Source organism: Oryctolagus cuniculus, chromosome 13 (genome assembly GCF_051225735.1).
Source record: "Oryctolagus cuniculus isolate XC-2025 breed Fujian yellow rabbit chromosome 13, ASM5122573v1, whole genome shotgun sequence".
Classification (NCBI taxonomy): Eukaryota; Metazoa; Chordata; class Mammalia; order Lagomorpha; family Leporidae; genus Oryctolagus; species Oryctolagus cuniculus.
In genome coordinates, this window is record NC_142879.1 from 66,178,335 (window position 1) to 66,205,663 (window position 27,329).

Sequence of the window (27,329 nt, forward strand, 5' to 3'; positions counted from 1 at the left end):
GAGCCTAGAAGAACAACAAAATCTACAAATATCCTATTTACTTCATGACTGCTGTATAACCAAGCTAAAAGTGACAAGTAGAAATTTGAATACTGCTATTTAAATTTTTTTCTAATCGCTTTTAGGTTGAAATAAATAAAAATAAATTTAAATTTTTCACTTTCCTTTGATACACAGTATTTATACTGCAAAACAGCATTCATGAGTAGAAAGCAAACAAGGATGGTGGCTTTCTAATTGGTTTCTCTGCTGCCCCCTTCTGCTCATACAAGACATAGAAGTAGGCTACCCAGAGGTCAAAGATAGCTTCTAAGCCAAGTTTAACAGGATGTAAAATCCAGACTGGCTTCAAGTCTTGATTACCTCATTTTTTAAAAAAGGAGTTGTACGTCCTACAAGTCTTTTGAAACCTGGTCCAGGTGTGAGGTTATACAAACTTAGCTATGGCAGGACAAACTTCCTCATCCCCTGCCCACACCTAACTCAGAAATCCATTTTGTCATGCAAATAGCCATCAGTTTCATGAATCTTTTATAGTGAAAACATTAATACTTTAGAAATGGGGTTCCTTCATTAATGAAAAATAGAATATTTCTCATCACAAGTCCAATATACATATTCTCCCTGTGATATTTCTTTCTACTAAAACCTTGAACTAATACAATGTCATGATTACTGATGGATCTATCTATCTCATTATCATCACAGGTAGCACAATCGGGTAGGTTCCCAGGATGTGAATACTAATAATTGCACAAACTTGATAAAATTTTAAAGGAAAGGGACTGCAAAGCCAGTAAATGATTCTGAAAATGCCTGAATATTCTCTGTAACCAAGGACACAAACCCAAAGTGCTAATTTTATAAATAATTGTTATGAATACACAAAAAGGAGAAAATTTAAGGGAAAAAGAGCAGTGGGACCCAACTCTGCCTTCTATTTTATTTTTTCCAAAACTCAAATGTTCAGAAAAAAAAAAGCAGAGAGGATATTATAAATGCTACTGTATAGGTCAAAGCGTGAAAAATATTTAAAAAAAAAAAGATGTACAGATTTTTTTTCCCAAGGACAGTAACTTCAAAAAATGAAATCAACCACTGTTTCCCTCATCTGAAATGCACTGAAGACTCCAAAGAGATCAGTGACGGCAAACATTAAAAAAACTGGAGAACTCGTTTCTGTTTATTTCATGCTGGCTTTAAACCCTCTCCAACAAATCCTCCATTCTCTGCCAGGGAAATCCTCATCAATACAAATCTGATCACACTCATCCAAGTGATAAGGAATACTAGCTACTCTCAAACATCCATTTTTCCTTCTTCCTTAGTAAGAGACCTGCCCCAACGTGTGGTAAACAGAATTGTCATGTGCAATTTCAGGGAAACTTCAATATGAAAGCCAACTGCACTAAAAAGATTGAGGGGCCAGAGCTGTGGTGTGGCAGGTGGAGCTGCCGCCTGCAGTGCCTGCATCCCATATGGGAGTTTGAGACCCGGCTGCTCCACTTCCAATCCAGCTCTCTGCTATGGCCTGGGAAAGCAGTGGAAGATGGCCCAAGTCCTTGGGCCCCTGCATCCACGTGGGAGACTCAGAAGAAGCTCCTGGCTCCTGGCTTCGGAACCACCCAGCTCTGTCCGTTGCAGCCATTTGGGGAGTGAATCAGCAGATGGAAGACCTCTCCCTCTCTCTCTGCCTCTGCTTCTCTCTAACCTTGCCTTTCAAATAAATAAAAACAAAAATATTTAAAAAAAGCCTGAAACTGGACATCTGAGAACTTCTAAATGATACTACTTAGCACTGAATACCTACCCCTAGGCTTTTGTTATAAGAAAGTATCAACTCTTTCATGTTACACGCTGCGGCAGAATCTCTGTTGCTTACAGCTAAATGTAAGCTTCAGCTAACACTCTCACTCCTGAATGACATTTCACCACCCATCACAGGTTCTAAGCCCTGCTGTCTGTCCAGCTTCATTTCCTACTACATGTGACACTCCACCACCCACCCAAAGAATGCTATTCTCTATGTAGGGAAAGAAAATAATTTCTCACTCACTACTAGATTCAGGGCTGAGATTCCTGAAACAAAAGATATATTAAGAAAAAAGCATACAAATGTATTTAATATAAATTATACATGACATGGGAGCCTTCAGAAATGAAGAACTAAAGAAACAGAGAAACCCATGTACCTTAATGCTAAGTTTGACCAAGAAAGGATGGTTGCGAGGAAGAACGACCGGACAAAGGGAATATGATCTAAAGATTAAAGCTGGGGGAACTTAACGAAGTCTGTTCAGATTCTCCAAAGTTTCCCTCTGTGTGATAATGATGTGCCTTTCCTCCATGCAAAGGGAAGGTACTTCTGGAATGAAGGTTTATGATCTACTTCTGGGAACAAGGGTGAGGAGAAGATGAGACTGGACTTCGTGCTTCTGTTATTTGTTCAAATGTGAACATGTCATACTTCGAGGCAACAGGTCCTGATCCCCATCACCTAAAGTGCACCAAGTTTTCATACATCAGGTTCTACTTTCTGAAGCCACCCACTACTGACCTACCAAATTCCTAGTCCTCTTCCTAAATTTAAGGGTCTTTGTTGGCCCTTCTTTCTCCGGCCTTAGTAGGCTTTCTGCTTGCCTCCCTCTCTCCCTCCAATGGAATCCATCCCCAACTTTACATGCTGAATTCTTATTCAACTGTCTACATGTCTGTCTGCTGCAAGTCAGGAGCTTCTTGAATGCAGGGAGTATGTGTTGTTGGCACATGGTATCATGTCTGGCTAATTAATGACCTTGGCTCAATGGTAAATAATTTTTTTGATTTATAAATATTGATTTAACAACATAGGTCACATGTCGGGAAAACTTGAATGTGACTCATTTTCCGAAATCATCTCCAACTTAACCTATCCCTCCTGTGTGCCTCTATACTGAATAACGTAGTAGAGTTAGTTATTTACACATCTGCTGGTACCACCAGACTGTGAGATCCAGAAGAGCAGGACCAGGCATTATACAAGCCGAAAGCCGTAACTATGAGCACTGTGCCTACTTTACAGCATCTACTCAATAAGTATTTACTCAGTGTTAACTAACAGTGACTGAATGAATGAATCTCAACTTCACTGCACGTTGCTATAGTGATGATACAAGGACCTGCTTTGAGAAGGCCACATAATAATAGTTAGAAAATACCAATACAGCTTTTAAGATAGAACATTATGTTGTATCTGCATTCTCTAATACTTATTATGTATCAGCTTTTTTTTTTTTTTAAACAGGCAGAGTTAGACAGAGAGAGACAAAGAGAAAGGTCTTCCTTTTTCTGATGGTTCACCCCCCAAATGACCGCCACAGCCGGCGTGCTGCACCAATCTGAAGCCAGGAGCCAGGTGCTTCCTCCTGGTCTCCCACACAGGTACAGGGCCCAAGCACTTGGGCCATCCTCCACTGCCTTCCCAGGCCACAGCAGAGAACTGGACTGGAAGAGGAGCAACCGGGACAGAATCCAGCGCCCCAACCGGGACTAGAACCTGGGGTGCCGGCGCCACAGGCAGAGGATTAGCCAAGTGAGCCACAGCGCCGGCCATGCATCAGTCTTTAAATATTTGGAACACAAAAGACAAAGGTAATCTTTTACTAGGACATTGTCTGCATATATAATTTCCTTGTTCTGTGAATATTAATAAAACCACGGAGTAAAATCTAACAACAAAGAACCACTCAGACGCTGCTCCATGACAGATCACGGCTAATTGATAATCTTGAGTTTTTTTTTTTTTTAAGGAAAAAAAAGTCCTAAAGATAAAACAAAGATGTATGTATGTACGTATTTATTTATTTATTTGAAAGGCAGAGCTACAGAGACAAAGGGAGAGACATTAAGAAAAATCTTCCATCCACTGGTTTACTCCACAAATGGTGGCAAAAGCCATAACTGGGGAGGCCAAAGCCAGGAGCTTATTTTGAGTTTTCCATGTGAGTATAGGGACCCAAAAACTTGGGCCATCTTCCATTGCTTTCCCAGATGCATTAGCAGGGAGCTGGAACAAAGTGGACTATCTGGGACTCAAACTGGTGCCTATAAGTTATGCCAGCACTGCAGGCGGCAGCTTAACACACTGTACCACAGCATTGGCCTCCCTTTAGGGCTTGTTTAAATTTGACTTCCAACCCAGCTCTCTGCTATGGCCTGGGAAAGCAGTATAAGATGGCCCAAGTCCTTGGGACCCTGCACCTGCATGGGAGACCTGGAGTAGGCTTCTGGCTCCTGGCTTCAGATCAGCCCAGCTCTAGCCATTGCAGCCATTTGGGGAGTGAACCAGTGGATGGAAGACCTCTCCCTCCCTCTCTCCCTCTCTCCCTCTTTCTCTCTCTCTCTCCCTCCCTCCCTCCCTCCCTCTCTCTATAACTCTGCCTTTCAAATAAATAAATAAATACTTTTTAAAAAATTTACTGTCTAGCATTACTATGAATTTTGAAACTTTTCCATTTTGCCAAGGAAAAGCAGCAAAATCAGTGCTAATTTTATAGTAATCTTTTAAAAATGAGAAAGTTCCAATTTAATTTAAATATGTCTGTTAAAATGAACAGAGGTTGGTTTGAAAAACAATGTACTTTTGGGGTTAGCTACTTAATTTTTAATATACTCCCAGAAAAGTAACACTGCTATTTTCCTTTCATGTCCTAAAATTAATTGCAGCTAGTACATGAACCTTTAAATGGAAGAATACAAAGTTGTCCTACAGAGCAGTAACTAGAAAAGGACTGGTATAGGAAGCAGGAAGAATACATTCTGGAGATTGGTCCTAAAATAAGGAATCAATGACACCATTCTGGGCTGAAGATCATAGCATATATGATCACATCTGGGAATAACACTCAAGACAAGAACATCACAACAGAGCACAAGGATTGCTAAAGGATTTCTAATCAAACAAACCATCACAAGCTAATCATAATTTTCCATGTTCAGAATAAAATTCCAGTTCATGTAACAGTTATATCCTCTTACTATATTTGAATATCATCTCCAATGAGCTATAGGGGTTTTCAAAACTATTTCAATTTTCAATACTTCCCTTGTAGTTTCCAAAATTTCTCAAACAAACATATCCTGTTGAATAAATGGGAAGTGAACACTGATACCATAGAAAGGAAGACAAGAATAAAGAAAAAGAACTTTCAATGTTCTTGATTCAAGTAGACACAATATCAAAAACACATACAAGCACAGGTGTTTAGCCTGGTGCTTAAGATGCCTGTGCCCCACATCAGAGTACATGGGTTCAATTTCTGGCTCTGCTCCTAACTCCAGCTTTCTGCTAATGCAGAACTGGGGAGACAGTGGTTCCTTCCACCCATATGGGAGATCCAGAATTAAGTTTCTGACTTCTAGTCTTGGCTACAGCCCAGTCACAGCCATTGAAGGCATTCGGAGAGTGAATCAACAAATGGAAACATGTTTTCTCTCCCCTCCTCTCTCTTGTAAATAAAAAAATGCTTTAAAAGTTTAGAAAATAAGGTTATGTATATATTCATCTCAAATATACACATACATATACACAGACACAACACATAGCTCCTTATGGAGGTGTATTCATACATGAGGATACTAAAAATTATGAAAATTACTCCTTGCTGCCAAATGATAAATTTCTAAGGCTCTAAACATCTGTCATGTCTTCAAAAATGAATTACTAAATATTAATCCTATTACATGTTAACAAAATATCCCCAGTTGCCAAGTATATTTTAAATATGTACCAACTCATTAAAGACTAAATCACACACTTGAGTAAAGGACACATTTCATTTCACTCTCAATGGAACCTTTTCAGTGAACTCAGTAGTTATTCTGTTAAGTTCAACTTTATAACATAGCTAGAGCTCAGTAACCAAATGCAAGATCACAGAGTGTGTGGTGAAAAGTCTGAACAGCTGATGCCCTAAGCAAGGAAACCAAGCAAACATACCCCCTGCTATCCAGGACTATTTTTGTATTCTCAGCGAAAAATACAATGAGAGGCCAGTATCTAGGTGCTGCAGGTTAAGCTGCCACCTGCAAGGAAGGAGAAGCCGTTCCAGTCCTGGTTGCTCTGCTTCCAATCTGGCTACCTGCTAATATGCCTAGGAAAGCAGTGCAAGTTGGCCCAACTACTTGGACCCCTGCAACTCACATGGGAGACCGAGAGTTCCTGGCTCCTGGCTTTAGCCTGACCCAACCCCAACTGTCATGGCCATTTGGGGAATCAGCCAGCATATAAAAGCTCTCCTTCTCTGTCTCTGATTCTCTCTTTGTAACTCTGCCCTTCAAATAAATAAAATGAATCTTTAAAAATGCATACAACAAGGAGTATAGCAACTGTTCATTTCAAGTGAGTGCCAAGCCTCATAACAGAGGCATAATTTTAAATCTACAGGTTACAGAACTTCCTCAAGGAAGCTCCTTTCAAGGAAAACATACTCCGAGCTTTTTGAGTGTTATTTCAGTTCCCCAGAACAAAATCTCTACTCACATAATGCCCAGTCAAGGATAGTTAAAAAGAAATAGAAAAGACACTGTCCTTTATAATGAATTATCTTCTTCTCTTACCATTTTCTCAGCAAAAATTTAACAACTTTAGTCAGCTATGGATTTCAAAACCACAGGAATCTGAAATTTTGAAGTACCAGAATAGTTTTCAGATAACTCGAGCAGACTAGGCTCAAAACACTCAAAATTAAAAAAAAAAAAAAAAAAAAAAAAGGCCAGCGCCGTGGCTCACTAGGCTAATCCTCCGCCTTGCGGCACTGGCACCCCGGGTTCTAGTCCCAGTCGGGGTGCCGGATTCTGTCCCGGTTGCCCCTCTTCCAGGCCAGCTCTCTGCTGTGGCCAGGGAGTGCAGTGGAGGATGGCCCAGGTGCTTGGGCCCTGCACCCCATGGGAGACCAGGAGATGCACCTGGCTCCTGGCTTCGGATCAGCGCAGTGCACTGGCCGCAGTGCGCCGGCCAGCATGGCCATTGGAGGGTGAACCAATGGCAAAGGAAGACCTTTCTCTCTGTCTCTCTCTCTCACTGTCCACTCTGCCTGTCAAAAAATTAAAAAAATAAAGAAACCACAAAAAAAAAATAAACCTTTATAATCAGGAGGTAGGCAGCCTAAATTTGAGTCACCTAATGCAACAGCCTGCATCATTTTTGTGTTATAAAATTATGCCTTTCCTAATGGTGATAGTCCTTGGATTGGATCTTTATATTTTTGTAATAAAGCTGAAGCTATTAAAACTGTATTACATACTTCCATTGTTTTATATCAGGTAGCATACTAAGTCTAACTAAAACATTACAAAGGAATATATGCTATCAAATTTTCTCGGTTGTTTTTCTGAGAAGTGTACAATTTTATATAACAACTATCAAACTAACAGGAGCCCCAGCCTGAAAAGATGGGACTAGTTCTCCATCTGCTGCCATCAGCCCTCCTTACTGTCAATGCTTCAAGCATTTCAGCTCTGCCATCCCTGTCACTATCCTGTTATTCCACTCATCGAAAACTACATCACCTATTTAAGAGCATTTTCTCAATAAAAGGTCTTTGTATATACTCACTACCAATATTTAATCTCATACTTCATGAATGACCAATCATATTTATTGAATTAAGAAGTATCCTCTTACTAACATAATCAAGAAGCAACAGCTTTTAAAATTAATAAGCAATCTCTTTGAAAGTTCCTCAGTCCATATTCTAGACTCAGTACTAACTGGTTATTTATTGGAGGTAAGTCACCTAAACTCTCTAGGTTTGTTTCCTCATCTGTTAAATGTACAATTTGCCAAAGTGACTTCTTAAAGTCACTTCCAGCAAGAGAAATCTTTAATTCTATGAGTTTACACAGAAAAAAAGATGAAGTGGGTAGCACTATCACACAGAGTAAAGATTAAGCTCCCACTTGCAATGCTGGTTTCCTGTGTTACAGTGCCAGTGTGAGTTCCAGATGCCCTGCTTTCCACCCAGCTTCCTGCTCACGCACCTGGGAAGGCAGCAGATGATGGCTCAAGTACTTGAGTCCCTGCCATCCATATGGGAAACCTAGATGGAATTCCTGGCTCCTGGCTTCAGCCTGGCCCAGCCATGACTGTTACAGCCTTTGTGGAATGAGCCAGTAGATCCACTACCTCCTCACTACCCTCACCTTTCAAGTAAAAAAATCTTGTTTTGTAGGAAAGATGGGGCAGGTGGTTGGCCTAGTATTAAAACACCCATATCCCACATCAGAATAACTGGGTTGATTGGCAACTCCAGCTTCCCACCAATGCAAATCCTGGGAGGCAGCAATGATAGCTCAAGTAACTGGACTTTCGCCATGCACATAGGAAACCTGGACTGGGCTCCTGGCTCCTGGCTTCTTAAGACACAGCCATCACCAGTAATTGGGGAGTGAATCAATGGATGGGACATCTCTCTCTCTCTCTCTCCCCCCCCCCCCGCTTCCCTAATTTTTTTTAAATAAAAAAATACATTAAATCACCGTCTAAAAGTCTTGTGAAGGTAACTGAAAAAATAATATAAAATCCAAAGATGATCTCAAATAAGAAGTGAAGTTTAAGTAAAGTCTACTTCCGAACATATATTAGCTACCTATTAAGTTTAAGATTGCGCTGGGTAACTTAAGTACACAAAAATAGATTCAACGGGATAGATGGATAAGAAAAAAACTAACTAAAATATAAGGCAGGTGCCTCAGGAGCCAGAATGAAACCCAGATAGCATAATTTGAGACAAAAAGCAAACATGTGTGACACATGGACCTTGAATATGCCTTATGGTGATACATAAAGATCTGGACAGGCCTCACCTTAGGCCACCTATGACACTGTAACAGAGCAAGCTTCTACCTAAAACAAAATCTAATCATACTTCCCTTAATGAATTCCTGATGTTTCGACGATTATGGAACTTTATGGTAATTGGTAAAGATGCAGATGCTAGCATATTTAAAACCTTGAATGATTTTCCTTACTACTCTATATACAGAAGTAGATGTTACAACCACTTTCAATAAAAAAAAAACTGCATAATAAATACTATTCAAGACATTAGAACTCAACATTCACCATTTTACTCTTATCCCAACAATAGATACTGGCTCTTTATCACCTGTCGTACCAAATTAATTTCCTTAGATAAAGTTTAACTGGAATACATACATGGTAAATGTGGTAACCATACTATTGACAACAGGTTTCTACAAAAATGAAACCTGGATTTTCTATAAATTGGTCTTTCAGATATTTCTTGATTCTGGAGTAGACAGACAAAAAAAGAATAAACACATTTTAAAAAATTTATTTAATACTGGCCAGCGCCGTGGCTCAATAGGCTAATCCTCCACCTTGCGGCGCCGGCACACCGGGTTCTAGTCCCGGTCGGGGCGCCGGATTCTATCCCGGTTGCCCCTCTTCCAGGCCAGCTCTCTGCTATGGCCAGGGAGTGCAGTGGAGGATGGCCCAGGTGCTTGGGCCCTGCACCCCATGGGAGACCAGGAAAAGCACCTGGCTCCTGGCTCCTGCCATCGGATCAGCGCGGTGCGCCGGCTGCAGCGGCGGCCATTGGAGAGTGAACCAACGGCAAAGGAAGACCTTTCTCTCTCTGTCTCTCTCTCTCACTGTCCACTCTGCCTGTCAAAAAATAAAAAAATAAAAAAAATAAAAAAAAATTTATTTAATACTAAAGATGAGTCTACTGAATAAACTATTTAAAACATTTAGTTGAAGACTATGACAAGTTGGAAGGGAAGACAGACATTGGTAAGAGTGGGGACCTAAAAGAAGGCACTTTGGTAAAGCTAAGAGGAGCAAAGGAGAGAAAAGCAATGGCAACTCCAACAGTGGTGTGATCATGATTAGAAGTGGTGACAGGGATTCTGAACAGTAGGAAAACACTAGTATATAATTACAAAGTTCAGATGACAACAGAGAAAAACAATCCACCAATAAGACCCCAATTATAACAACAGGAAAAAACAATTCTGTAATCTAAACGATAATAAAAAAGTAACAACAACCTATCCGTTGTATCCCTTTTATACATAACCACCTTTGAGGAATCTGTAAGATTTACGTGAAGGGACTGAAGAACTAGAAGCCACCTAAGAAGTATTTCAGTATCTCCAGAAATGATCAGTCAACATCTGGAAACTGCTTCAAGCAGAAAAATTCCAGAGCACAGAGGAGTTCATTTAAGCGACTCAGAGCAGCGCCAAGTTAATGGTGAAGCAACAGGGCGCTGCAGCTTGAGAGGAATCCAGGCAGCACAAGCAGGGCAGATGAGCTCCACATCAGTGGCTTTTGGAGTTGGTGCCAGATGGTAGCAGAGGCCTAAATGGTGTTTTAATTGTTAAAATGGCATTTGGTAAAATGGAGTCTGGCCTGGTAGACAGGACATGCAACAAAGAATTATTCTGCATCCTATGAATCTGTTCAAGACTTTACGGTAGATGAAAAAAAAAATCTGTTTAAAATTATTTCAATTTGGGACCGGTGCTGGGGCATGGCGGGTAGAGCGGTCGCCTGCAACACCAGCATCGCACATGAGCACCAGTCCTGGCTGCTCCACTTTTGATCTAGCTCCCTGCTAATGCACCTGGGAAGGCAACAGAAGATGGCCAAGTACTTGGGCCCCTGCCCCCAGTGTGGGAGACTCAGGTGAAGCTCCTGGCTTCGGCCTGACCCAGTCCTGGCTGTTGTGGCCATCTGAGGAATGAACCAGCAGATGGAAGATCTCTCTCTCTAACACTGCATTTCAAATAAATAAATATAAATATTTTTTAAAAATTTCTCTCAATCTAGCCTGACTCCATTTTGCTTATAGACACAAGTATTTCTTGCAGAGTTTAATATACAGTAAATTGCAAGAAATGTAACTTCATTAAAAAATGTAAACTGAGGTTAAATTACACTTTGTTTTTTGTTTTTTGTTTTTTGGAAATGAACCAAGAGTTGTTTACCTTTACAGCAAAACATATCAACAAACCATTGTGTTTAAGTTACCAACACATCAGCATGTATCATGCCAAGAGCCTCAGGTGATTACTGACGTCATAAATAAGAGTGCCAATTGTTAAATCAACAACAGGAGACACTGTGCACTTACTCCCCATGTAGGATCTCTGTTCTTAATGTGTTATACTATGAGAATTAACGGTACAACTAGTACTCAAACAGTACTTTATACTTTGTGTTTCTGTGTGGGTGCAAACTGTTGAAATCTTTACTTAGTATATACTAAGTTGATCTTCTGTATAAAAAGATAATTGAAAATGAATCTTGATGAAGAACAGAATGTGAGAGGGAGTGAGAGATGGGATGGTTGCTGATGGGAGGGAGGTTATGGGGGGGAAAAGCAGCTATAATACAAAAATTGTACTTTTAAATTTATATTTATTAAATAAAAGTTTAAAAAGAGAAAGAGAAAAAAAAAGAATGAAACCCTGTCATCTGCAACAACTTGAATGAGCCTGGAGGACATTATGGTAAGTGAAATAAGCAGGCACAGAAAGACAAATACCACTTGTTCTCACTCCTATGTGGGGACTAAGCTGATCTCACAGAAGTAGAAAGCAGAATAGCAATCATTAGAGGCTGAAAAGACAGGGAGGAGAGAGAAGGAGAGTGGGGGAGAGAGAGATATTGGTGACAGGGTAAAAAAAATTCAGGAGAAATAAAGTATAGTTTTCTGAAGTACAGTGGGGTGACTATAGTTAACAGTACTTCATTGGTATTTCAGAATAGCTAGAAGAAAAATTTTGAATGTACAGTATATACTAAATTGATCTTCTGTATATAAAGATAATTTAAAATGAATCTTGATGAAGAATGGGATGGGAGAGGGAGCGGGAGATGGGATGGTTGCGGGTGGGAGGGAGGTTATGGGGGCAAAAAGCCACTATAATCCAAAAGTTGTACTTTGGAAATTTACATTTATTAAATAAAAGTTAAAAAAAAACAATATAATGCCATATGTATCAAGTTTCCATTTGTTCATGGCTATGTACCTAGGCTCTTCCTTATGTGTTACTTTCTTCCATATTTGTAACAATACTACAATAAATATTGATTTCTGTTAGATTATCTTTCTATATCTCACCCTTTTCAAAATTGTCTGGTCTATTCTTAGACTATTAAAAAGTGGTTACTGCAAAATATGTAAATATTATGGAGAGGGGGCCTCAAACTGCAGACAGGCAGAGGGCAGGATTATCAGAAGGTGAAGCTAACATGGAAACAGAAGCATCGGCAGCTCATGACTAGGAGACGAAAATATTAGCAGATTAGGGAAATATTAGTCACCGAAAGGGCAAGTTCAGTCACTGAAAGGGGCAACAACACAGCACAGCCCTCACCCACCTGAGCCAGGAGCAGCACCACACTCAGTCTGCACAAACACCTGACTCGTTCTCACTGACAGAGAAGGAAACAGCTTTCCTGTCAACAATGACTGAGAGGAGTGCAAGCAGTTTCAGAAATAAAGATGTTGCAATGGAATAATATTACATTGAAAATGTGGATAAAATTGACAAAAGACCATTAGAAATCCTTTTGTTTGTAAAGAACTAAATTCTTGAGTGGGTATTTGGGGCAGCACTTAAGCTGCCACTTGGTATGTCCACATCCCATAATGGAGTGCTTGGATCCAAGTCCCAGCTCTGCTCCCAATTCCAGCTTCCTGCTGATGCACACCCTGGGAGGCAGTGCTGATGGCTCAACTAGTTGGATCCCTGTCACCCATATGGGAGACCTGAATTCAGTTCTCAGCTCCTGGGCATTTGGGGAGTGAACCAGTGATTGGGAGCTCTTGCTCACTCACTCTCTCTCCCTGCATCTCTCAAATATAATAAACAAATTACAATCTAAAAGAAAAAACTAAGTTCTAAACTGGTCTAATCCCTAAACTCAATGCAGTGGGGCACAGTGAAATATGAAAAGAAGAGGTGACATGGCTAAAGTGGGTATCCACATAGTTCATTATATCTTCTTCTATCCATGCCAAATTTTAATTATTACTATTAAGTATTCATTTTTAAAAATTTATTGGACAGGTAGAGTTATAGAGAGTGAGAGGGAGAGACAGAGAGAAAGGTCTTCCTTCCTTTGGTTCACCCCCAAAATGGCCGCTACAACCAGCGCTACACCGATCCGAAGCCAGGAGCCAGGCACTTCTTCCTGGTATACCATGCAGGTGCAGGGGCCATCCTCCACTGCTATCCCAGGCCACAGCAGAGAGCTGGACTGGAAGAGGAGCAACCGGGACTAGAATCCGGCACCCAAATGGGATGCTGGCGCCGCAGGTGGAGGATTAACCAAGTGAGCCATGGCACTGGCCCTCATTTCTTTTTATTACCAAGTTTTACAACATATGGCAAAGGCAGAAACATAGGCACAGAACAAAATCGTTTTTGGTAGAATTAATAACATTAGCAACCAAATATCTCCAAGTCGTTCAAATGTCATTTTCTCAATGAGGCTTAAAGTGACTTACAGTGTAAAACTGCAAATTGCCCCAATTCCTTCACCCCCACTCGCAGTACTTGATTACGGTGCTCAATTTTCTCTTACTGCCTTGTCAATTTATAGCTTTTATTTATTTATTTATTTATTTATTTATTTATTTTGGTTATCGTTGCCTCCCATCAATACAATATAATCTCTGCGAGGACAGGAACACTTGCTTTTTTATTATACATACTAGTGCCTGAAACACAGTAGGTGGCCAATACAAGTTTGCAGAAAATGAGCAACAGCGTCCATCACTTACAAAAGCTTTCTATGGGTCAGAAACATTGATAAGGCTTTACATCATGGAATTTATTTAACTCTTACTACAAAAGCCTGTGAGGCATATATTACTAATCCCCTTTGGTAGTTGAACAAATTGGGATTTAGAAGTATTATGAAAGTTGTTGATGGGGCCAGCACCGTAGCTCAGTTGGTTAATCCTCCCCCTGCCATGCTGGTATCCCATATGCGCAGCAGGTTCTAGTCCCAGTTGCTCCTCTTCCAGTCCAGCTCTCTGCTGTGGCCCAGGAGGGCAGTGGAGGATGGCCCAAGTGCTTGGGCCCCTGCACCCGCATGGGAGACCAGGAGGAAGCATCTGGCTCCTCGCTTCAGATGGGCACAGCTCTGGCCGTAGCAGCCATTTGGGGAGTGAACCAATGGAAGGAAGACTTTTCTCTCTGTCTCTCTCACTGTCTAACTCTACCTGTCAAATAAGAAGAAAGGAAGGAAGGAAGGAAGGAAGGAAGGAAGGAAGGAAGGAAGGAAGGAAGGAAGGAAGGAAGGAAGGAAGGAAGGAAGGAAAGTTGTTGGTATAGCCAGCGAGCAGAGGATCTAGCACCCAGGCTTAGGCAATCTAACTTGAAAGTTTATCCCATAATCATTGCAGCAGAGCCTTAGTTAAGTTCAGACACTATCAGTACATGAAGGGAATGTCTAGATAAGTAGCTACATTGTTGATCCTATTCTTGCCCACAAAGATCCTTTTCTAAGATGAAAAATAATCAAGGGGCAAGCCACACACAAGAAATCTGTGTCTTCCTCCCCATTTTTCTGGAAGCTAAAATTTTTACAAAATATATAGCCTTTTAAAACTAATGTATTATTGTACCTGATTTCTGAACAGTTCAATTTCGGGGTCATGAAAACTTTAACAGGTAATTTGACTTAACACCTTTAAAATAAAGAAAGGCTTGCACCTAAACGCTCCATGATAAAAAAGCAAAGTTATTCATCAATGCTGTACAAATGAAAATTAAGAACAGAGCACAGAGTGGTAGATTTCAACTTTCAAAACTGATATTTCATATTTTCTCATTTGATCAAGCCATCTCTGAGGGACTCACCTTTTGACATACAGCACTACTTCCTTTCCACTCACAGCATCTGTGGCTGCATGTTGTCTGCTCAAAATAGACCAAAGGGAATGAAGACAGGCTGCAGCTATTATTTTGCAGTTTAATCAAACCTGAACAAAGTACCTGTGCACATAAGGAAAATAAAATGTGTCAAGGGACTCACTAAAGGCTACATAAAAAAGGCTGCCATGGAAAGGATTCATCTGTTCACATAACATGAAAAATTTCTCCAGACTTGAGAAAGTTCTGAACACATTTTCTCTTTTTTTAATAATGAAAGTAGAAATAACAATTCCACAGTACCTGTCTGCCAATAAGGCAAGGAGTGTATTAATTTTTTACATAAAAATAATCATGACCCCATAGCAGAAAATATTTAGCATGTCATTCACTGAATTCCCTCAAATATTTTCTTACTTGAATGGCACAGTGACAGAGACAGAGATATCTTCATCCGATCATTTATGCTCTCAATGTCTGCATGCCCAAAACAGCTCTGGTTAGGCTCAGAACTCAGTCTGGGTCTCCCACAAGGTAGGCAAGGACCCAATTACTTGAGCCAGCACCTACTGCTTCCCAGTGTGCTCATTAGCTGGACCCTGGACGGGAAACTGAGGTGGTACACAAACTCAAGCACTCTGCTATAGAATGGGGGTATTCCAAGCAGAACCTTAACTACTACGCCACAACACTCACCTCTGAATATTTTTCAAGCATGGTTCTATAAGTCAAACACACAATTGCAGCAAAGTTTACTTCTATTTATATTGAAGGAACAATATAAAACTAACATTAGTGATTTCATAATTTTAGAATGAGTTTAAATTGTCAAAGAGGAAAGCGTTTCCAGAAAACAGGTACTCCAGGGGCAAGCAACCACAGCAAGTAATTAGCAGAGTGACCTGTGTGTTCTTCTAGAATCACAGAATTAATCACAGTCATGAACGGATGCAGCGCTTCACTGTGACAAGACTACAGTTTAAAACTTAAGACTTTAATCCTTAATATATAAGACAAAACAATCACCAAAAAATATTTAGGATTGTCTGACCTTTCATGAAGTTCCTAGAACTCTGTACTTCAGTGTTACTAAAAATGTTATGAAAATTTTCTCAACTGAGCTCATACAAGGACTGTGCCCACTCTACTCCCAGCCCTGAAAACCAAAAATTTTTTAATTAAAAAGATAATGCAAATGACCGCCTCCAGTAGGAAGACCATTTATGCAAAAAATGTACTGACAGTTATGGCGTGATTCTTATAGAGTGATTGCCCTTTTAAAATAAAAAGCCATATTACTCAAAAATTATAATCTATATTTATTATCTAAAAGGAAGCTAGAAAAACCTAAGTGGAAACAGTGCATTTTTGTTTTCACAAATCCAATTTTTACTTTCCTCATAAAACAGAGAATGTTAACACCTTCCTAATCACAAGAAGTAAATGCCATTTGGATTAAAAGCAGTAGTTATGTGCCACTCACTGCACTTCAGACAGTTCTGACCTTTCTGTAAGAGACCAATTTTGCATTTCCATCTTTCCTGCCTGAACTATTACACTGGCTTGATGGTTGGGTTCCATCTCTCTAGTCCTCTCTTTTATTCCATTACCAGAATTATCTTCCTAAATTACCACAGTCATGTTATTCACCTTGGAAACTTTTAAACAGTTCTTTATTTACTATAGAATGAAGTACAAACTTCATATCAGAGCATCCAAGAAACCCCACAATCAAATCTTGTCTTACCTTCCCAGTCCCTTATACCACAAGGGAGTCAACTCACACTGTGTTCCAAGGACTAGAAGTAAATCAGTGGGTTCTCAGGTTTGATTCATATAGTTTTCTTAGTCCTTCCACCTGTGACCACTGAAATTTACAATTCATCAGGCCGGTGCCGTGGCTCAATAGGCTAATCCTCCACCTGCAGCGCCAGCACACTGGGTTCTAGTCCCGGTCGGGGCGCTGGATTCTGTCCTGGTTGCCCCTCTTCCAGGCCAGCTCTCTGCTGTGGCCTGGGAGTGCAGCGGAGGATGGCCCAAGTCCTTGGGCCCTGCACTTGCATGGGAGACCAGAAGAAGCAACTGGCTCCTGGCTTCAGATCAGCGCAATGCGCCGGCCGCAGCGCACCGGCCGCGGCGGCCATTGGAGGGTGAACCAACGGCAAAAGGAAGACCTTTCTCTCTGTCTCTCTCTCTCTCTCACTGTCCACTCTGCCTGTCAAAAAATAAAAAAAATAAAAGAAATTTACAATTCACTTTGCTTGGCACATGTCCTACCATTTTCATGAAGCTGTTTCCAATCCTTACAGTCGTAACTACTTACTCCTTCCTTTGCATTCTCTCTGTATCCAGGTTTATCTTTAGAATGATGCTTATTTTATCATGATTAGTACTACAGGTACTTGTCTGCATTGCCCCATTTCTATTAAATGAGAATAAAGATCTTGTCTTATTTAACAACTAACTCCCAGAAGTATCTAACAAAGTACTATGTTGACTAAGTGACTGCTTAGAAAATGTCTGCTGATGGCCAGCGCTGCGGCTCACTAGGCTAATCCTCCACCTGTGGTGCTGGCACACGGGGTTCTAGTCCCGGTCGGGGCGCTGGATTCTGTCCTGGTTGCCCCTCTTCCAGTCCAGCTCTCTGCTGTGGCCTGGGAGTGCAGTGGAGGATGGCCCAAGTCCTTGGGCCCTGCACCCGCCTGGGAGACCAGGAAAAGCACCTGGCTTCTGGCTTCAGATCGGCGCGTACTGGCCACAACGCACCGGCTCTAGCAGCCACTTGGGGGGTGAACCAACGGAAAAAGGAAGACCTTTCTCTCTGTCTCTCTCACTGTCTAACTCTGCTTGTCAAAAAAAAGTCTGCTGAAATAAAGGATCAGCCTGTTAACACCCAATCAATCAATCGATCACTGGGAAGAGGAAAGCTGAAGCTTTCAGTCAGACAGAACTTTGAGCACCTGAAATTTTACCTATCACCCGCTGACCAGCCTGCTCTACCAAACTGATGAAAATGGAAGGTTTTATATCATAGTAAATTTATCATAAGACAGGCCTAAACAGGCAAGACTACATTCATCAGTATTAAATTTCAAGTTCTGAATTTATTTTTATTTCAATTGGGCTATGAAAAGACATCCCAGGCACATGGATTAGAAAACAGTATCATTAAGATTTCAATACTACCCAATGTGATCCACAAAATTCTTACCAAAATCACAACAGTATTTTTCACAGAAACAGCAAAGTCCATGCTAAAACTCAAAAGATTTCTAGTACCCAAATTTTTTTTCAAAAATAACAAAGTTCATGGTCTCTTACTTTGTGAGTTGAAAATTTATTACAAAGTCACATTAATTAAAACAGTGTGGCACTGTTATAAAGACAGACATAAAGATTAAAGAAAAAGAACAAAGAGCTCACAAATGAATCATGCACATATGGTCAAATGATTTTCAGCAAGGGTGCCAAGGCCATTCAATGAGCAAAGAATCTTTGTGGCAAAACTGGATAGCCAAAAAAAAAAAAAAAGTAAAACTATACTCTTAACGTACACTACATAAAAAAATTTACCTACAAAGGGATCCAATACCAAAACCGTAAAATTCTTAGAAGAAAACATAAGGGGAAAGCTTCCTGAAACTGAATTTGGCAATGATTTCTTGGATATAGCACAAAACTATGGGTAGCAAAAACATACAAATTGGACTACAGCAGAATTTAAAACCTCCATCATCAAAAACAAAATAAACAAGTGGAAAAGCAAGCAACCCACAGGATCCGTTGTCACTGTGATTAAGATTCCTGCATCCCCAGGGGCTGGCAATGTGACACAGAAGGTTAACCCTCTGCCTACAGGGCTGGCATCTCAAATGGGTGCTGCTTTGCGTCCCAGCTGCTCACTTCAGATCCAGCTCCCTGCTGACTTGTCTGAGCAAACAACAGAAGATGGCTCAAATACTTGGGCCCCTGCACCTATGTGGGAGATCCAGAAGAAGCTCCAGACTCCTGGCTTTGTCCTGGCACAGTGCTGGCCAGCCGTTGTGGCCACATGGGGAGTGAATAAGCAGATGGAAGACCTATCTCTCTCGCTTCCACCCTCTAACTCTGTCTTTCAAATAAATAAAATATCTTACAAAAACCCACAGAATGGTAGGAAATATTTAAATTATGTAGCTGATAAAGGGATGATATCCAAAATATATAAAGAATTCTAGCCCTCAACAACAAAAAGCAAACAGCCAGTTTTAAAACTAGGAAAAAACTTGAACAGATGTTTCTCCAAAGAAGAATTACAAATTGCCATCAATCACAAGAAGATGCTCAACATCCTTAGCCATTCAGGAAATGCAAATCAAGTTCACAAAGAGGCACTGCTTCACCAGGATGGCCATTTTCAGTGAACAATCACAAATGTTGAGGATGAGGAGAAACTGGAACCTTTGTGTACTGATGGTATAAACATAAAAGGCACAGCCACTATGGCAAACAATATGGTAGTTCTTTAAAAAAATCTTTTTAAAAATTACCATGTAATATACAATCCTACTTCTGGGAACATTTACACAAGAGTTGAAACCGAATTCCCAAACAGATTGTTGTACACTAAGGTATACAGCAGCATTCTTCGCATCAGCCAAGAGGTACAAGCAACACCGTGTCCACTGATGGATCAAAGGTTAAATAAAATATGGTACATGCTAACAATGAAAATATTACTCAACTTTAAAAAGGAAAGAAATTCTGACATGTGCTACACACATGGATGAGCCGTGAGGATATTATGCTAAGTGAAATAAGGCAGTCCTCACAAGAGAAATAATAGGATTCCAATTATATGAGATACCTAGAGTTGTCAAATTCACTGCCAGGGTAGGGAACCTTTTTTCTGCCAATGGTCATCTGGATATTTAAAACACCAACTTGCAGGCCATAAAAAATTATCAACTTAACAATTAACTATCAACTTAAAAATTAGTCTGCTACAAATTTATTGAATTTTGAGTCTTGCAGCTGCCTTCCAGACAAAACAATTTTGTAGACTCTACCTCTGAGGGAAGAGAGAATGGTGACTTGTTTAATAGGTATAGACACACCAACTGCAAAATGAGAAGAGTTCTAGAGATCTAGAGATTGTTACACAACAGCTGAAATGCACTTAACACTACTGAACTGTACACTTAAAAACATTAAGATGGTAAAATCTACGTCTAACTTACAAAAAAAAAATTTTTTTTGACAGGCAGAGTTAGACAGTGAGAGAGAGAGATTCAGAGAGAAAGGTCTTCCTTCTGTTGGTTCACCCCCCAAATGGCTGCTACAGCCGGCACACTGTGCCAATCTGAAGCCAGGAGTCAGGTGAATCCGAAGCCAGGAGCCAGGTGCTTCCTCCTGGTCTCCCACGCAGGTACAGGGCCCAAGCACTTGGGCCATCCTCCACTGCCTTCCCGGGCCACAGCAGAGAGCTGGACTGGAAGAGGAGCAACTGGGACAGAATCTGGTGCCCCAACCAGGACTAGAACCTGGGGTACAGGTGTCGTGGGCAGAGGATTAGCCTAGTGAGCCGTGGCGCCAGCCAAAAAAGGGGTATTTTCAAAAGGTCTAAGTGTAAATAAATTTATTATCTTTTTGAAATATCTCATTGTTCCTTCTATATTCAATGTAGTTTTTTTGTTTGTTTGTTTTTTAGTTAACAATTTACATAAAAAGAAGGGCCTGAGGAGACCCATCTGTTAAAACTGCTTAACTCACTAACACTATGATTTTTGATTGTGGTCATCAAAATTGGTTGATAGTACTGAGGGAGGAGTGTGGCTTTTCTGAGAAGCAGCACAGGAGAAACATTCTGTTATGGGAAATTAAATTTATTCTCGCTTTCATGAACATACTTCATAAAAAGAAAAGAAGCTAGTGCAACAAACTCAGGCTGCTGTTAAAATTATGCTTGAAAACATCTCACTATTGGATTAATAGTTGACACTGCTATGTCTGGTGTAATTAAAATTATACCTTAAGTTTTCAAGGTAAAACTCCGTAATTAAACCATTGACATCTATAGGCTAAAAGTACTTCAAAAAGAACATACTCTTGTATGGCCAACTAATTAAACATGAATTATATTTGAACCAGAAGAACCCATTTCCATGCATAAGCAAAGACAGCCCTGGGGAAATGACTAGTGAACCTTCAGATAAAATGACATTTTAATCTTCCTCAACAAACCACATCTCCTACCTAGCTACATATGCATGTCAGCTCACTTTTTGACTTGCTATATTACATTTAGAAAGATGTTTTTATTTCCTAACATATTTTTTTCTGGAAGTGACATGTGATGGACATTTCAGGAGAATTAGACTTTACTTGCAAATACTCTTTTATGAATAAAATTCCAGAAGTACACTCCAACCTAAGTTTCACTAAGATAGAATTGAAAATGAGGCTTTTTATCTAAGACATTTAAACATTTATTGGCAAGATCATTTACTTATAAATTTTATAGTCAATACTTAAATTTTGTACCCAGAATTTTCATAATATAAATTAGCAATACTATTTATACAACCCTAATGATTCCACCAATGTGCTTTGAGATTCATGAACCTTTTGAAATAATATACAAATTTTATATGTATGTATATATACTTACACATATATACTTAGCTTTTAAATTTTTTGTATGCTTATACACACACACACACATGAATATACATACATAAAAAGTTTCTCAAAAGAATCTGTGAGCCAAAGGAAGTTAAGAACTACTGATTTATTCTCAAATGGCATTTCAATATAAGCAGTGTCTTTAAACAGGAGACATAAGATCATCTGATTCTTATATGCAATTAAAATTGGCTTACCAAATTTTCTTCTCCCCATACTTCCTTTTAAGGACTCATTTTTAATTTCTACTCAAGCACTGAACAACAGCTACTTCTAAAGGATGCCTGCTTGCACATTACACCAATCAAAAATTACACCCTCAGAACATATTCACAGTCAAACCACACAGAACGTTTAGCACATATGCTGCAGGGGCTGCTGCTGGGTCTCTCGCTTACTGCTGAAGAAGATGGTAAGGGCTCAAAATGCATAAGGGCTTCTCTAACCTCCTACGTTAATATTTCAATTCAAGAAAAGTATTATTATTTAGGATTCTCATGTGCTCATTAAAATTTAAAATGCAGCTCTTCTGTTATGATATGATATGATAAATAACTATAGTGGGTCAATCACATAACAAAGTTTTTCATTCCAAACCCTTGTTCTTAGGTCTGTCTCAGGCCAAGACTGTGGTGCAGTAGGTTGAGCCACTACCTGAAACAGCAGCAGCCCACAGGAGCCCAGGCTTGAGTCCCTGCTGTTCTGCTGTCAACAGAGCTCCCTGTTCATGCACCTGGGAACACAATGGAAGATGGCCCTAGTCCATGGGCCCTTCCACCCACGTGGGAGACCAGGATGGACTTCTTGGCTCCTGGTGTCAGCCTACTGCAGCCCTGAGTTTTGCAGTCATTTAGGGAGTAAATGAAGAGATGGAAGATCTCTTTCCCTCTCTGTAACTCTGCCTTTCAAATAAATATGTGAATCTTCAGAAAAAAAAAAAAAAATAGGTCTGTCTTCATTACTCCTCCATGAGTTGCTTAGGATAGGGATCTTGTCTCATTCATCCTTTTATAGTATGACATGGTATCTAGTAACAGAAGGCAATTCAAAAAACTTTTGATGAATTAAATCCTATACTTTGAACTTCTGGCAGCTATCCCAATTTGCACAGTTTATATCTACTCTAAAACGATAGAGGGTCATAAATAAGCCTTCTTAGGGACATGTGTTAAGTTCTTCCACAAAATTATCACTTCTAGTAACATTCTTCAAGTCATCTTATTTCAGGTCCATGCTAATAAATGTAGAAGCAGTTGGTCAAAAAGCATAAATTTGCTTAAAATGCAGAGATGATAAGTGATCCCAACATCAATCACATTAAAGCTTCTTAATTAAAACAAATCTGCCAATTGTCACAAAAATATATTATATATGTAGAAACAGTACAAATACACAGCCGAAATTCCTTCCTTATACAAACCCAAATGAAATATTAAATAAAAGAACACAAGATAAAGCAAGAGAAGGAACTGCTAGCAGTCATCTAGTTCAAACTCAATCTGGTCCTTTACCATTCAAAGTAAGTTTTTTGTCCTGTTTTTAAAAGACTTGTAGCATTATAATACACAGTAAATGTGAGGCTTTCTAAAACAATCCTTTGTGCTTACACAAACAAGAAAGAAAACTGTTTCCAAATCTGGCAGTGCCTGTCACCGCAGCACCTGGGGTTGTTGTTAGATCACAGAATCATCAGTACCAATTATTTGTCCTTCATGTCTTGAAATCTTTTCTGATAGGTCAGGAATTGCACAGGTTCCTAAATGATCATTTCAACGTAGTGCCAAGATGGGAGTTAACAGCCACTGATAGCATATCCTATGGGATGTAAACCTCAGACCAACTATGATAATTATGTGGATCTATCTGGATTTGTTTCCTGCAACACCGCCCAGGCAAGGAGTAGCTCACTATTTTTCAGATTGCTAACTCCTATGGTTTGAGTGTGCTCCCCAAGGGTTCATATCTTGAAATTTAATCCAAATTATGAGGTATCGATAGGGTGGAAACACAATCTGATTATGGTGTTTACAGGTGGAACCATTAGGAAGCAATTAGGATTAAATAAGGTTATCAGGATGGAATGTATATAATTGGGCACTGCTTGCTTTATAAGAAGGGGGAGCAAAATCCAAAGAAATAAATACATACACTAAGTGATGCTTTGTGCCACCTGAGAACTCTGCCAGTAAGGTCATCACCTGATGCAGACCTCTTTTCTTTAAAAAGTTATTTAGCCTCAGATATTTAATTGCAGCAAAACAAAAGTTTAATAAATTCTTCACTCAATTCCAAAAGCACAAGTCCACCACACTCAGATTAGAAAACTGAAAGAGGGGCCAGCAGTACAGCAGATCAAATCGCCATTTGTGACTTGGGCATCACACATGGGCACCTATTCTAGACCAAGCTGCTCCACTTCAATCCAGCTCCATGCCAATGTGCCTGGAAAAGCAACAGAAGGTGGCCACATGGGGGTCCCTGCCACCCACATAGGAGACATGCATAGAGTTGCAGGCTCCTGGCATTGGCCTGGCCCAGATCTGGCTACTGAGGTCATCTGGGGAGTGAATCAGTAAATGGAAGATCTCCCTCTCTCCATCACTCTGCCTTTCAAATAAATAAACAGATTTTTTTTAAAAAGATTTATTTATTTATTTATTTATTTGAAAGGCAGAGTTACACAGAGAGAGGAGAGGCAGAGAGAGAGGTCTTCCATCCACTAGTTCACTCCCCAATTGGCTGCAACAGCCGGAGCTGTGCCGATCTGAAACCAGGAGCCGGGAGCTTCTTCTGGGTCTCCGAAGCAGATGCAGGGGCCCAAGGACTTGGGCCATCTTCTACTGCTTTCCCAGGCCATAGCAGAGAGCTGGATCGGAAGTGGAGCAGCTGGGTCTCGAACCGGCACCCATATGGGATGCTGGCACTGCAGGCCAGGGTGTTAACCTGCTGTACCACAGCACTGGCCCCAATAAACAATTTTTTTAAAAAAAAGAAAAAAGCAGGCAGGCAAACACTTGAGACACCCTGTGGAAAAACCCATAGACAGCTAACAAGAATGAATTTCTGTTCTTAACTATATCTACAAAACACATTGAATCTGTTAAAAATGACTTAAAAATTAAATTTAAAAAATATTTCTAAAAGAATTAATTTCCTATTGCCTGTATTCCTTTTTGTACAATCTTCTTTTGTTATATATTAGAAACTTAGTAAGAGAAAAGACTAGATCTGCAATGGCAAAGGAAAGTCACATAGATGAGAGAGGATATACCATAATATTTATTCTTTTAAAGTGTGCAATTCAGTGGTCTTTGGTGTATTCACAAAGCTGTGCATCCATTGTCACTATCTAATGCCAGAACATTTTCATCACTCCAAAAAGAAACCAAGTCACTCCCCATTTTCTTCCCCCAATGGGTTCAGCAACATGCTTTAATCTCAATATAGATTTTTCCTTTTTGATGTATCTCCCCAAAGTTCATATATACACATCTGCACACAGCCGATTCTCAGTAGACCACAAATGATTCTATTGTCTAAGAAATGCTGCCAGAACTCAGGAAGCATCAAAGACTATTTTCTTTCCGACCTACTCTATGTGGTACTCTTATTTTCACTAGGTGAGTAGCAATTTTCAAGGTTCATTAAGTTTTTTAAGTATCAGTTGGCTTCCTAGTTCCCAATGTTTAGGTTGTTTTTCTCCCCCTTTGGCTCACATTGTAACTTAAATAGAATGGCCAGATCCAAAGACAGTGAAAGTAGGCAGTGTTCAACTAATTACCCACTTTGGCAACCACAGTCTTAGGTTCATTTTTCCTCCAAGTCACAGAGTGAAACTGAAGTTCTAAGGATGTGCAGATATTTATTTCTCTGCTAGTTCCTAGATCAAAGTAATGATTACAAGTTTAATTGGTTTATTTTTCCATTTTAAGACCAACTAAGATGTACTTCCATTAAATTTTTGTTCTAATATTGAGTTTGGGATGGTTTTTAGGCATTTGGAATACCAAATTTTAGAATAATTAGTATCCAAATTCTTCTTGGAGATTATCATTACCTTGAATTTTATAGGAAATCCAATTAGGCTTTATATACTCTCCCATCTCCACAACACACACACACACACACACACACACATTTTTATTCCAATATCTTCCAAAAATGCAAAATACCTTTTATAAAATAAAAATATTCCTCAAGATAATGAAATCTATCTGAATAAAAATATGTGGGTCTTACTCATCTTCCTCATTCTGTGACTACGGCCCAAGAGACTAAATTTACAAATTGCACAGATGTTGTACTCAATATCATCTGTCCCATCCCCACTCCACTCTAAGCGCCACACTCTGAGGACCAACACCCGCTTCACATATTCACACACAGTATTTATAAAAATTATTAGCATTAAAACAAGTATTCTCATGATATTCAGCATCTCTGATTTAAAAAGTAAAACCTAAACTGAACAAGCAAAGTGTGTTTTGGTCAGTTCACATTTTCATATCAAACTTTTTTTTTTAATTTTTTTTAGTTTAAATTCTCCCTACAGTTTTCGAATTTCTTTGACCTGCTCTCCATAGATAAACCATGTAAAAAAATATTTCGTAAAGTGCTCAGTTCCACCAAGTTTGCGGGACATAATCTAAACCTTGTGTACCTCGTCTCAGCAACCGGGGACTTTGCAGGGATGAGTGCAGCTGAGACAATAGGGACCCAGAGGACATGGCCTTCACAGTCCGTCACAGCAGCCACTAAGCCCACAGCCCCAGCCATTTGAAGGAGGAGATTTTTATCTTTCCTCACAATGCCTTAATACCCTGGGGGACGCTCCATAAATAATCCATGAGCAGCAAAAGGAACCCGTTCTAATCAATAAGGAGTAATAGCAAAACTCAGGGCAGGTTCAAGTGGACTGATTGGGTGTTACATTAATATCTGATTAAGCTTCCTGGAAAATTTAATTCTTTACAGACCAAAGACCTCAAATTAACCTTTTAACCTCATGTTTATAAAGGATCTTGCTTGCCCAAGGGACAAAGGAATTTTTAAAGAACATGTTTAATGAAAGCAGGAGGCTGACCTGAGTAGAGTAATGCAGATTAGCTCAAAATCACATAGGAAAACAGAATTAGACTCCAGTTTACCTCATTGTTTTAATACTTGGAGGCTGTTTTCCAGCCTGTGTTCTAAGAGCTTTAAAACACTTTCATTTCTCAACTGTCAATCCCCTATGTTCCGGGAAAGGCATTTATACTACTCTGTACTCTATTTCTCCTTCTTTAATAAGTTTCCTTGTCTAGCAAAAGCAAAACAATCAAAGCACATACCATAAGCACCAGAGTGATTTAATCAGAACCATTTTTGTTAAGCAAACGTGATCAATTCCAATTTTATGATTACTATGTACATACTTAAAATTCTTGTTATGTGCCAATTTACAGAGAAAATCCTAAATAGTTAAAAATGAGGAAGGGTATAAAAGCTCTTAAAAATAGGTTTATTTCGCCAATTTTATTTTATTCAAGTGGATATTCCAAAGAATGTGAATTTTGCTACATACTTAATGGAAGAATCATCTGAAAATCTTATTGGAACATAAACAGTAGCTGATCCAGACTTCTAAATGCCCCACAGTCAATCCTCACAGAGATATGGAAGAACCATCCATACTCCTTATTCAATGAAATAGCTTTCCTTTTCCTTAAGCTCTGATATCCTTTTCATTATTTACTGGATGATCAAAGACAAAAATTAAAAATGGATGA

The 27,329-nt window shown here is 39.6% G+C and overlaps 1 protein-coding gene across 5 annotated transcripts in view; it reads right to left on the reverse strand.

Moving 5' to 3' along the window:
* SMYD3 (SET and MYND domain containing 3) overlaps positions 1-27,329 on the reverse strand; it is a 780,787-nt gene that overhangs the window by 358,226 nt on the left and 395,232 nt on the right. The window contains exons 1-2 of one of the 5 annotated variants that reach the window (XM_089311676.1): positions 16,646-16,744; positions 14,887-15,021 (exon numbers count right to left, since the gene is read on the reverse strand). The exons of 3 other annotated variants lie outside the window; for them this stretch is intronic. The gene's annotated coding sequence lies outside the window, so the exon portion shown is untranslated. Of the gene's footprint in view, positions 1-14,886; positions 15,022-16,645; positions 16,786-27,329 lie in introns of those variants that run through there. One more of the 5 variants, XM_089311675.1, reaches the window with a different exon arrangement.